Below are 14,052 nucleotides of genomic sequence, written 5' to 3' on the forward strand. Positions count from 1 at the left end.
GCAGTACTTTTCATGAGTTTGACAGTCTTTACTATCAAACTTATGAATGAAGTTTCCCCTCCCCTGATTGGCTGAACAGTGCTCACCTGATCCCAGCCGGCACATCGCACTAACTACGCCGCTGGGTCAGGTTAGCACAGCGCGCAGGGATCAGAACCGGGCCACTGACAGGAAATCCACTGCGGGCCAGATTTCAGATGTCGGCGCGCAGGGTGAGCGCACATCGGGGGCTTGCACGCGCGGCAAGCCCCCGACAGGAATTACTGAGCCAATAACACATTCTGTTCCATGCATATTTCTTTACTATGGTTGACAGATCAATGTGGAGACTCCAAATTCCATAGCTGTAAAAGTTTCGAAGTTGGAAGATGATGACAGCGAGGAGTAACTTAATACCACTGGTCATTTTCTGGACTGTGTTGTCCTTCATTTACCAGTAAGTAATACTGCCACTGTATTTTAGAAATGGAACTTGTTGCAAAACAAACAGTAACATTTGAGGAACAGCACCTCATCTTTCGATTAGGCACTCTACAGCCCTCTGGACTCAACATAGAGTTCAACAATTTCAGATCATAACCTCGGCCCCTATCACATATATAGAAACATAGAAGATAGGAGCAGGAGTAGGCCATTCGGCCCCTCGAGCCTGCTCCGCCATTCAATGCGATCATGGCTGATCATCCAAACTCAGTACCCTGTCCCTGCTTTCTCCCCATACCCCTTGATCCCTTTAGCCTTAAGAAATATATCCAACTCCTTCTTGAATATATTTAATGAATTGGCCTCTACTGCCTTCTGTGGTAGAGAATTCCACAGGTTCACCACTCTCTGAGTGAAGAAATTCCTCCTCATTTCTGTCCTAAATGGCTTACCCCTTATCCTTAGACTGTGACCCCTGGTTCTGGACTCCCCGACCATCGGGAACATCCTTCCTGCATCTAGTCTGTCCAGTCCTGTCAGAATTTTATAAGTTTCAATGAGATCCCCTCTCATTCTTCTAAACTCCAGCGAGTATAAGCGCAATCGACCCAATCTCTCCTCATACGTCATTCCTGCCATCCCAGGTATCAGTCTGGTGAATCTTTGCTGAACTCCCTCCATGGCAAGAACATCCTTCCTCAGATAAGGCGACCAAAACTGCACACAATACTCAAGATGTATTATATATGGAAGAATATATTTTCTTCCTTTTTTTATCCACAATTTTTATTTGGCCCCCCTTTTTTCTTCTTCCCCCCCACACGGCAGCTGTCCTTCATTCTACCAGTGCAATTCACACCCCATCTAGAGCCATCCTTTGCTCCTTAACCTGTCCCATTACCACCTCCTCTCGCCTTGAATATCTCTTAATGTCTCTCAATCTCTCTTAATCTCTCCTGCTTTCTATCCTATCACTGACCTTCCCTTTTGTTCTTTCATCCCCTCCCCCTTTTCCCAGCCCCTAAACCCGCTTTCCATTTCCTGCTTTTTTCTCAGTTCTGACGAAGGGTCATCGACCTGAAACGTTAACTCTGTTTCTCTCTCCACGGATGCTGCCTGGCCTGCTGAGTTTTTCCAGCGTTTTCTGTTGTTGTTTCGCATTTCCAGCATCCGCCATATTTTTGCTATCGGTAACATTTATTGTTGGCTTACTTTTAAATAAGGGGGCCCCCAAAGGATTTGTACCACGGACCTGACTAAATAATGTATGAGCAATCAAGTCTTTGGGGCTGATTTTTTGCATACTGGCGTGATTCAATCCTGAATGGTTAGGAACATGTGCAGACCTAGCCAGAATAGCAATGTAATAATAGCACACAATTTTACAGAGTCATAATCAATGTTCCCATTAAACTGCACGGCCTCGCAGCGGTCTGGAGGTCCCGCGCAGCCGGATCACCGGCTTTTAAATGGAGCAACCGCACATGTAAGGAAATTTGAATGGGCCGCGCAGCCAAAAAAACAAATTAGAGGGAACATTGGTCATAATTATTCACAGTTCCAGGTGCCGATTTGTACATCTGCAGGGAGGTAGCCTAGTGATAGGACCAGAGGTGAGATTTAAAGGAAACGGACAATCGAAGAGGATTGGCAAAAATAGTGGCATAACAATGCTTGCAGGCTTTCTTCAGCCAAGGCTAAAGGGGAGAAGCGCGAAGAAATCTCAGGCAAAAAGTAAAAGGAAAGCAAACCCAAGGCAAAGACATGAATCTGCAGGTGAGTTGTGGAGCAGCTCTTGTCTGATGGCTGCTGAAGTGGGGATGGGCTGTTTTTGAGGAGAGTAGCCCTGTTCGCCATCCCCATTGGCCAGTATGCCTATAAGGAGCCGGAGACAGGTTTGAGACCACGGCTGACTGTGATGGTTATTGGCTATGCCAACTGTATGATCCATGTTAGCTGCAGGTTTCTTTGCAGCGGACGGCACAGCTCAGCGTCTGGCTCTCTGCTGTCCCAGGGGCTGGGAAGACAGTTCCCCATGGCCGCTGCAAAGTAGCCACGCTGGGACTTGGAGAACTGGTTGGGTGGCCAATCAGGCTGTGCTGGCTGTTGATCACCTTGGCGTAGCTCCCTTGATGCACCACTGAAAACATGACGTACTGTGAGTGGGGTGCTTCTGAAGAACCATCCAGTATTGCAGCGAGTCAGGCCTTTATCTGTGCCATCAGGTCTGCTGCCAGAACCTATCTTGAGAGTTGGAGCATTTGTACGTACTAATCCTTTGCCAAAATAAGGTATGTGCACCTTTGTCCATAGATGAAGGTGTGATGTGGGCACAGAACACATCTGGTGCAGTTTGACCTATCTGGCATCCCTCCATGGGTCTTTCTCCTCCAAGGAGTTCACATAGTGGGGAATTCCCATTGGGAAACCCATTGGTGGCACTAATGGAAGTCTAGAGGAACAGGGAAACAGCTGAGAAATTATCCCAGGGGCTGATGAAAGTCTGAGGGCTGGATTTCGTCAGCCCCGAGGAGGCAGGTATGGAGGTGGGACTGGCGGTACAGTTGCAGAATTTGGGGGCGGGTGGCCCCCAACCCGCCTCTGTGCCCTCTTGCCAGGAGGCGAGAAGCCGTCCTGCCCCGAGTCCCGTCTCCTCGAGGCAGGAAAGGGATTAAAGCCTATTAACTGCCTGTTAACAGGTAGAAAATAGGATTATCCCCATTTTTCCTTCTGAGATGCTGGCTTCCCGACCTCGGGGAGCCCCGCCAGGGTGTAGGAGATGAGTAGGAGGTCTGTAGGCGTCGGAGGGGTCTGAAAGTGCGATGTAGAGGTGAGTGATGGGTGCAAGTGTGGAGTGGTGAGTATGTAAGGTGAGTGTAAAGTGTTAGAAAATGTTCACTTACCTTTGTTTCTGCCTACAGCCTTCAGACGCTATATAAATACAAGTTGTTATTGTTGTTGTTTACTTTTTGGTGCATTTTTGTGCTGATTAAGATGAGGATGTTAGTGACAATGGAAAATGGAACTCTTTCTCAATTCAAGCATCAAGTGTTTGCAGGTACAGTACAGTGGAAGCAGAGTTAAATGTCCCATTAGATAGGTTTTTCTTTAATTCCTCGGATTTCTGATGAAGCTTTAGGTATGCCCCTTGCCGGCCAGGTTTTGATTATGGGTTGGACGGCGGGGAGGGGGCTTGTGGAATGTATTTGTTTACATGCACTAGGAGTAGCCCGGGGTTAGGAGAGCACAGAGTTGAGCGAACAATGCTGTAACTATGGGTACCGCGGGGAGAAAGTGCTTTGTATGGTCTGCTGGCCCTGAGTCACTCAAAATAAGTTTCCCCGGCTGTTTAAAGCAGTTTTGCAGTCGCGTTGTCCTTTTACATCAAAACAGCACCATGGCGACCACAATTTTGGGATGCCTAGAAATGCAAAGAAATTTATATCGATGCTTGGAGGTAAATTGTCAAAGAATTACTCACAAATATTTAGCACATGATGGGAGATGGAATGAGTGAATAAACATGCTACTTAACAACTCATCTTAAGGTTGCCCTCAGCAATTCGAAGATAATGTAAAACAACAAACGTTGAATGTTGAGTGCAGATCTTGGTTTAATTACACAGCCATTGTTTTGTATTCTGCTTCACCTTCTGATGATGGCGGCAGATTATTTCAAAGCCAGAGATGAAGGCTGATTGTGTAGCTCAATATTTGCTTTAAGAGCTTCAATGGCAATTGCTAATCCATGCAATAAAACATTGATACCAAAAACAGGAAATGCTGGAAATATGCAGCAGGTCCACCAGGATCTTGACATAGAAAAGCCAGGTTAGTGTTTGTGGCCGAAGCCCTTTATCTGAGCTGCCACATAGATGAGAGTGAACACTGAGCAGGAGTAGAAGAGATGGGAAAGATGACCAATACGTGGTCCAAAGGATAGGGTTTGAGGAGGCTTTGGCAGGTGGGGAGAGAAGTAGCAAGGTGAAGAGGTTCGGGGAGAGAATTTGAGACAGTGCAACAGAGATGGATGAAGGTTCTGCCCCCAAAAGAGAAGGGGTGTGGAAGGGAGATGCATTGGAGGTCAAAGGATCATAGGGCATAGGTTGGGACTTAGGGTTGGAGGAGGTCGAGAGTGCGATGTTCCTGGTGCAGAGTAGCTGCTGCTGTTGCCTGCATAACAATAGTCACTGAACTCCAAATCCTCTTCTTCTTAGGCAGTCCCTCGGAACCGAGGATGACTTGCTTCCGCATTAAAAATGAGTTCTCAGGTGACTGATGAGTCCAATGCGGGACCTACAGCCTCTGTCACAGGCGGGGCAGACGGTGGTTGAAGGGGACGGGTGGGTGGGGTGCTTGGGTTGACGTGCGCTCCTTGCGCTGCCTGCGCTTGGCTTCCGCTTGCTCCCGGCGAAGAGACTCGGGGTGTTCGGCGCCTTCCCGGATGCTTCTCCTCCACTTTGTGCAGTCTTGGGCCAGGGATTTCCAGGTGTCGGTGGGGATGTTGCACTTTTTCAAGGAGGCTTTGAGGGTGCCGTTGAAGCGTTTCCTCTGCCCACCTGGGGCTCCCTTGCCGTGCCGGAGCTCCGAATAGAGCGTTTGTTTTGGGAGTCTCGTATCGGGCATGCGGACAATGCGGACAACACACCCAAATCCTAACTCATTGTTTGAAGCATTTTAAGAAATATAAATGAATGGATCCAATATAAATGTCAGGCTTTCTTTCTTGGATTATACTTTTGGTATCTGGCTACCATTTAAGAAAAACTGAAATCCGTATTTAGATATATTGGAGTAGACTTTCACTGTCTGGGTGATAATCTGCTGGAGCAGATCGGCTGATGTTTATAGAACCTGATCTTCATTACATTGATTTCCAGGGGTTATCGGCAGATTGCAACTCATGTGGGGGACAAAAATCCACCTCAGTTTGTATGAAATAACATTAAGGGTTACGATTCTGAAGGAGAACAAAATAATACTGAAACTTTTAAATGCGTTTTGTTTTTTTTCTTTAAATAACTTTGTTTACACAAAAAAATTGGCACAAGTTAAAAGGTATGAGAATCTGTCTGTTTAAATGTAATTCAGCAGTTTGCTTTTGTTCAATTTTTTATCCTATTACAGGAGACTTTGGTTTATCCAGAGGTTGTATGTCCAGAAACCTCGATCTACCGGCAGAAATCAGGAGCCGTTTTGTTAGGTTTTTTTTCTTCTCGTGGCTTTTTTTTCCTTCTCGTGGCTTTTTTTTCCAACAGTCAGGCTCTGGAAAGTCTCTCTGAAGCTGTTGCTAAGCTACAGAGACGCTTCCAAGGTACGGGCCGACTGTTTGAAGCTGTTGCTAAGCAACAGTGTTTGTTGTCAGATACGGAGATGAAAACCTCCGTATGCTTCAACACTAACGCTGGTATGTCCGGCAGTTTTGATAGATCGGTAACAGCTCGGTCCCGTCGGTGCCGGATATCACAAAGTTTCCTGTAATAATGAAATTCTGAGCAACATGTTATTGAGTAGGATCATTTCAACTTTGACCAGACTGTTTTGTTTTGGTTTAGGTGCTCTATTGAACTGGGAGATGCAACGATATGATGGATGGTACAATAATCTAGCGCATCACAGCAGGGGTACAGTGGGTAAGCGGTTTTATTTTTTTTGACTTCAAGTTAACAAAGGCATCTTATAACAGCCTGTCCAAATAGCGAGTCAGCTGCATGCCTGAATGTGCAATAAATAATTTCTTTCAAAAAGGTGACACTTGAGGTACACCCAATTATAACACACCCAAATCATAATCTTACAGTCTGCAACCGGAAACATTTGTGATAAACATAGAAGATAGGAGCAGGAGTAGGCCATTCGGCCCCTCGAGCCTGCTCCGCCATTTAATGAGATCATGGCTGATCATCCAAATTCAGTAGCCTGTCCCTGCTTTCTCCCCATATCCCTTGATCCCTTTAGCCTTAAGAAATATATCTAACTCCTTCTTGAATATATTTAATGTATTGGCCTCAACTGCCCTGTGTGGTAGAGAATTCCACAGGTTCACCACTCTCTGGGTGAAGAAATTCCTCCTCATCTCTGTCCGAAATGGCTCACCCCTTATCATTAGACTGTGACCCCGGTTCTGGACTCCCCCACCATGGGGAACATCCTTCCTGCATCTAGTCTGTCTAGTCCTGTTAGAATTTTATAAGTTTCAATGAGATCCCCTCTCATTCTTCTAAACTCTAGTGAATATAAGCCTAACTCTAGCGAATATAATGAATAGTTTCATACTGAAGGTGAATAGGATTGCTGGCACAGGCATGTTGGATCAAATGGCCCCCTTATGTGCTGTATCATTCTCTGATTCCACAATTCAGCCATTTCAATGGCTCAGAGGTAAGCGGTCTGCCTCTAAACCCACAGACGAGCAAGAGTTTCAGCTTGAATCCTCGTTTTTTGGCCAAGTTTGTTGATTTCAGCCGAGGGCGGTGGTACAGGCTCCGACTGGCTTGTAGTTGTCCTGGAGCAGGGAAGGGAATAATCGTCCAGGGCTCTTACTTTCACACAGCAATCCCCACTGGAAGCGTTCACCTGGATGCTGAGTGAGGACAAGATTGGGCTTGGCCATTAAACCCTCTATAGTTGGCACTCACTTCTTTTTTGTGGCTCGTGCGTGAATCGTGGCCACATTGTTGAGGAAGCAGAGTGTTACTGGAGCACGTGGGATCTTGCATCAGTGAGGCAGTCAACGCCTCCAGGAAAGGAGGAAACGGGGGAAAGTTTGGGAATTTTGTTCTGCATTAACATTTCCAAAGAATGTACAGTACCTCAAAATAGCGCATCATTTGAATAAACTACCAGGGAAGGAAAGGTAGCAGGAAGTAAGCTTTACAAATACTGAATGTCAACTGAGACACGCCAGAGTAATAGATTTACATCGAATTTACAGCAGAGAAACAGGCCATTCGGCCCATCTGGTCCGTGCCGGTGTTTATGCTCCACACGAGCCTCCTCCCACCCTACCTCATCTCACCCTGTCAGCATAACCTTCTATTTCTTTCTCCCTCATGTACTTATCTAGTTTCTCCTTAAATGCATCGATGCTATTCACCTCAACTACTCCCTGTGGTAGTGAGTTCCACGTTCTAACCACTCTCTGGGTAAAGAAGTTTCTCCTGAATTCCTTATTGAATTTTTTAGTGACTATCTTATATAGATGGCCCCTAGTTTTGGACTCTCCCACAAGTCGAAACATCGGCCGCGAATTTAATTGAGGAGGTGGGATGGGGGCAGGACAGCTGGTTTCCAGGTTCCGGTCCAGCTCCCAGCTGCATCCGCTCTGCAGACGTGATTTTCCCTTGACTGGCCTTGTTGAGCCCGCCTTACCAATTAACAGGAAGCGGGTCTGATGACATCATTTGATGATGCGTCATCAGCCGGTTTCCTTAAAGGGACCACGTCCATGTGGAGCTTGACAGTTGTTCTGTCAGTGTTTGACAGCATTGAGGTGCTGCAATCACTGCACAAAGGTGAACGCTTCAGCACGCAGGGGATGTTCTCTTCCCTTCCAAGGGCGGAAGAGACCTCCCCAGGACACCAACTTCCCTCGCACCTCTACCTAACCCTCTCTATCTACTTTATCACTTCCCCATCTCACTAGCCACCCCTCACACTCACCCTCATCCTACTGCATGCATACCAACTAACAACTCACAAGGGTGGGCACTTGAGAGGTTTAGCCAATGTCCATGTGAAGTTTCTGGTAATGCGTTGTCATTCAGTGAAATCTCTTTTTCCAAAAGTGCCCCTTATTGGACAGATCTGAGCGCACCTTGAGAAGTGTCTTACTGAGTTCCGGTGATTGTTCAGTCATAACTCCACCCCTATAGTGATGAGTGTGCATGGAATGGCTTGGACATTAAAGGGATGCTTCACGTTGCTGTTGTGGGATGGTGTCAACCTGGCGCATCATGTGGCAGCCAGGGTTTACAGCGTCAAGTGAAGAAAATCTGGCCATGGTGATGTCATCGCTGGCCTCCCGGGCAACAATGTTGTCAGGGGCTGATGCCCTGTGTCCAATGCAGCATCAGATGATGGCGGAGAAGGTTGGTGATGAGGTTGGTGATGTTGGTGATGTTGGTGTTGGTGCTGATCGTGGAAGGATTCAGAGGACCAAGGTCTGATTGTTTCATTGGCTGTGATGTTGCTGCAATAGATGGCAGCTGCAGGTGAGATGACAGAAGCGATCTGTCAATGGTGAGAGAGGTTCTCCCAATGAGGTGGCACTGGACACACAATTGGATCTAAAAACTTGTAAGCTAAAGAAATCTATATATATTAAAAATGCAGTAACCAACATTTTCTGCGCTCTGAAACTCACCATCTGCAACATGACATCCTTGACACCACTTCTGCAGCTGCCAGCTTTTCACAAACATCAGAGCAGACCCACAGCACGCCAGGTTGAGCTGGCGTGTTCCCCGAACAGCGGGTAGCCAGTGGGAGAGAAGGTAAAATTACAAGTAAGCCTCAAAATACTCTTAAATTGGCTTTTAACAAGCCATTTAAGTAGTTGAATTGTCTCCCCCGCCGCTTGGTGTCGGGTCAGTTCTCCGCTGACAGACCCGGCACCTGGGAGACTCGTGTGGAGGCGGGTTGACAGCAGGTTTCCTACCCACTGTCAATCTTTGCGATTTTGACAGCGGACCTGCCTCCAAACCCGCCCTCTTCTCTACGTCTACCCTATCAAACCCTTTCATAATTTTAAAGATCTCTATCAGGTTACCCCTCAGCCTTCTCTTTTCCAGAGAAAAGAGCCCCCGCCTGTTCAGTCTTCCCTGAGAATTATAAGCTCTTAGTTCTGGTATCATGCTTGCTAAAGCTTTAAGAAGTTTGCTTTAAAGGCAATTGTCAAAAAATGTTACTTTGCTGTATTCCTTCCAGGTGCCCCCTTTGTATGCCTGTTACCTTCGAATTATGCTGATGGAGTTTACCAGATGTTACAGGAACCACAGTTACCAAATCCCCAGAGCATCAGCAATGTAGCAATGAAGGGAACGTCGGGAATACCGTGTGACAGAAACAGAACTATGTTGTTTGTTTATTTCGGTAAGCTGGCTTGGACTTTTTGGGGACATCAGTAGAATTGCCACATCTTCCCAGATGAGAAGTGTTTCAGAAAAATAAACTAGCTCTCAATGTCTTTCTGCCACATAGTTCACGATTAGGGTGCAAATAAAAGTAGTGCAAACAGATAGCAGTCACAAAGACGGTATATTCACATACACAGAGTGAATCCATCGCATTCTGATACCAATTTTAGGGACCAGTGATACACTTTAAGGAAAATTTAATACAGGTACACTTGTGGACTATGGGTCTCCACCTGACTGTATCCCAACCCATAACATAAAAAAAAGCCTCAAAGCCCTACCATGCTCACATGCACAAAGAAAGAAAGAACTTGCGTTTACGTAGCACCTTTCATGCTAGCCACAGCCAATTAAGTATTTTTTGAAGTGTTGTAATGTAGGAAACATGGCAGCCAATATGCGCACAGCAAGCTCCCACAAACAGCAATGAGATAAATGAGCAAATAATCTGTTTTAGTGATGAAGATGGTTGAGGGCTAAATGTGAGCCAGGGCAACACTTTGCGCTTCTTCAAATAGTGTCATGCAGTCTTCTACATCGCCTTTAAGGGCCGACCGGGCCTCGGTTTATCACCTCACCTGAAAGGCAGCATCAACAGTGCAGTACCCCATCAGCACTGTGCCGAAGTACCAGCCCTAGATTATGTGCCCGAGCCCCAGAGTGGGCCACGAGCTCACAACCTTCTGATTCCGAGGCAAGAACGGTACCACTGTACCAAGCTCCCCCTCCTCAAGTCTCTGGAGTGGGACTTGAACTCAGAGGCGAGAGTGCATTGCTTCCAAAGATGGCGCTGTCTCCAGGGTAAAGATAAGATCGACCACAATCTGGTCAGTCAACCTGTAAGAATTTCTTCAACCTCTCAACACTATTCAAGGAGCACAATGGAAACAGTTATAAAAGGACACTGGCGCAAAAAACCACAAATTCAAATCTAATTGCAAACCTTATGCAGGCCAACTCTACAAAGGAAGTCATATCAACATGTGCTATTTAACTGCCTTTCATTTTTTCTGACGTTGTATTTACAGCACAGAAGCAGGCCATTCGGCCCAATAGGTCCACGCCGAAGTTTATGCTCCACACGAGCCTCCTCCCACTCTACTTGAGCTAACCCCTTTACCATACATGAGAATAATTTGGCGTCAGCTTTGGCTCAGTGGCTCGCGCCTCTGAGTCAGAAGGTCATAACCTCAGAGACTTGAGCACATAACCTAAGCTGACCGTGCGGTACTGAGGGAGTGCTGCTCTGCCGGAGGTGCTGCCTTTCGGATGAGACGTTAAAACCGAGGCCCCGTCTACCCTCTCAGGTGGGCGTAAAAGGTTCTGTGGCACCAGAACTTCTGGTGTCCTGGGCCAACATTTATCCCTCAACCAACATCCACCAAAACAGATTATCTGGTCATTTATCTCATTGCTGTTTGTGGGACCTTACTGTGCGCAAATTGGCTGCTGTGTTTGCCTAAAGAACACCAGTGACTATATTTGAAAATTACTTCACTGACTGAAAAGAATTGGGATGTGAAAGGCACTCTATATATATATATGCAAATTTGTTTTTCTTTTAATTTACCACGAATGTCCCTCTTGTCGGGTAAAGTGACTGGTCCCAGCGTGGAGCTGTATTTGGTGATAGTTTCGAGCGTTCCTACCTACGTGAAAGTAGGATCAGTGAATCTACACATGGAAGGTCATCGAGCTGAAACGTTAACTCTGTTTCTCTCTCTGCAGATGCTGCCTGACCTGCTGAGTGTATTCCAGTGTTTTCTATTTTTATTTCAGATTTCCAGCACCTGCAGTACATAAGAACATAAGAAATAGGAGCAGGAGAATGCCATACGGCCCTTCGAGCCTGCTCCACCATTCATAGAAACATAGAAGATAGGAGCAGGAGTAGGCCATTCGGCCCCTCGAGCCTGTTCCGCCATTCAATGAGATCATGGCTGATCATCCAAATTCAGTACCCTGTCCCTGCTTTCTCCCCATATCCCTTGATCCCTTTAGCTTTAAGAAATATATCTAACTCCTTCTTGAATATATTTAATGAATTGGCCTCAACTGCCCTCGTGGCAGAGAATTCCACAGGTTCACCACTCTCTGGGTGAAGAAATTCCTCCTCCTCTCAGTCCTAAATGGCTTACCCCTTATCTTTAGACTGTGACCTCTGGTTCTGAACTCCCCCGCCATCGGGAACAGCCTTCCTGCATCTAGTCTGTCTAGTCCTGTTAGAATTTTATAAGTTTTAATGAGATCCCCTCTCATTCTTCTGATGTAAGCTCATGACTGATCTTCGACCTCAACTCCACTTTCCTACCCTATCCTTTGATTCCTCTAGAGTCCAAAAATCTATCGATCCCAGCCTTGAATATACTCAACGACTGAACATCCACAGCCCTCTGGGGTAGAGAATTCCAAAGATTCACAACCCTCTGAGTGAAGAAATTCCTCCTCATCCTGAAACTCTGACCCCTAGTTCTAGACTCTCCAGCCAGGGGAAACAGCCTCTCAGCACCTACCCTGTCAATCCCCCTCAGAATCTTACATGTTTCAATGAGATCACTTCTCACTCTTCTAAACTCCACAGTGTATTGCTTTTGCTGTTTTGAAAAGTTTGTGGCTTTCTCAGAACCAGTTCTACTGGTTTCCTGGCCAATATTCTTCCCTTAACCCACATTAGCAGAAGCAAGGAATAACAACAGAAAATGCTGGAAAAACTCAGCAGGACAGGCAACATCCGTGGAGAGAAATTAGAGTCGACGTTTTGGGTCGAAACCCTTTTTCAAAACTGGAAAGGAAATTAAATAGATCGAAGGCAGGGCTGCGATAGATCAAAAGAAATAAAGAGACATTAAGAGGTATTCAAAACCAGACGAGATGGTGATAGGACAGTGGAGACAAAAGACGGCTCAGATTAGGTGTGAAGTGTACTGGCAGGATGGGAGACAGCTGCCATGTGGGAGAGAGAAAAAAAAGGAAAGGGGGGAGGGAAAACCCAAAACAAAGGGGTGGAAAAAAAATATAAGTAAAAATGGAATAGGGGCCGAGGTTATGATCTGAAATTGTTGAACTCGATATTGAGTCCGGAAGGCTGTAAAGTGCCTAATCGGAAGATGAGGTGCTGTTCCTCGAGTTTACATTGAGCTTCCGTGGAACAATGCAAGAGCCCAAGTACAGTGAGGTCTGAGTGGGAATGGAGCGGTGAATTAAAATGACAGGCGACCGGAAGCTCGGGGTCACCCTTACGGACTGAACGGAGGTGTTCCGCAAAGCGGTCACCCAATCTGCGTTTGGTCTCCCCAGTGTAGAGGAGACTGCATCGTGAGCAGCGAATACAGTATACTAGGTTGCAAGAAGTACAAGTAAATCGCTGTTTCACCTGGAAGGGGTGTTTGGGGCCCTGGACAGTGGGAAGGGGGGAGGTATAGGGGCAGGTGTTACATCTCCTGCGCTTGCACGGGAAGGTGCCAGGTGAAGGGGAAGGGCTGTTGGGGGTGATAGAGGAGTGGATTAGGGTGTCTCGGAGGGAGCGGTCTCTACGGAATGCTGAAAGAGGAGGGGAGGGGAAGATGCGTTTGGTGGTGGGATCACTTTGGAGGTAGCGGAAATGGCGGAGGATGATCCGTTGAATGTGGAAGCTGGTGGGGTGAAAGGTGAGAACAGGGGGAACCCTATCGTGGTTCCGGGAGGGAGGGGCGGTGTTAAGTCTGTGTGTTATATTGAGAATTACTACACAGACCACAAGAGTAAACTTTAACAGGTCTTTACTGGTTGAAGGTCAGGGCGGAACTGCCCAATAAATCATTACACAGCACTTATATACCGGTGTGGTCACAACCGGTATTACAGTATACAGCAGCCAAGATAAAGTAGTGCAACCCTTAAAATAGTTCTCTTAAAGGTGGAACGGTTACATACACTACAATCCTCCCTTTTTAGGTTAACAGTATATCTTCCCATTAAACATAACATCATAACATATATACACAACTTAATGTAAAAACAGTTCACAGATTCAGTCTCTCTGGAGGCTTCCTGACTCGGTCCGGATAACGCCTCGGTTGTGTGGTAGTTTTCGGTGGTGTAGTAGGTTCTTTTGGCAAGGTCGATTCGGCTTGAATGTCAGTGTCGGGTTCATCTGGTTCCAGTATCACCGGATCGGAGGTAGATACTATGGGTATCTCTGCTTCATCATTAGGCGCATAAAGTTGTGGTGTAGGTTGTCCCTTTTCGGATGACGCTATGATCTGGTCAGCATGGCACTTTATTATGCTTTCACCAATGTCCACGGTATACATCAGTGGTCCTAGTCGTGTGCAAATAGTTCCAGGCTGCCATTTCTCGGTACGGTAGTCCTGGGCCAAAACTTGTTGACCTATCTGGAAGGTTCTAGTTGGCCTTTCATTCATGCCTTGAAATTGCCGGTTCTCTACGTCCCTCCTGATGTTTGGCTTGATCAAATCCAGCCGGCATCTTAGTCTTCTATTGAAAAACATCA

The 14,052-nt window shown here is 46.5% G+C and overlaps 1 pseudogene; it reads left to right on the forward strand.

Annotated features, from left to right (window-relative positions):
* The first annotated feature begins 371 nt into the window (after positions 1-371).
* Positions 372-14,052, forward strand: part of LOC147081743 (dual oxidase 2-like) — a 102,262-nt pseudogene continuing 88,581 nt past the window's right edge.

This window comes from Somniosus microcephalus, unplaced genomic scaffold (genome assembly GCF_052327205.1).
Source record: "Somniosus microcephalus isolate GS21.2 unplaced genomic scaffold, FLI_Smic_1.0 scaffold460, whole genome shotgun sequence".
Taxonomy (NCBI): domain Eukaryota; kingdom Metazoa; phylum Chordata; class Chondrichthyes; order Squaliformes; family Somniosidae; genus Somniosus; species Somniosus microcephalus.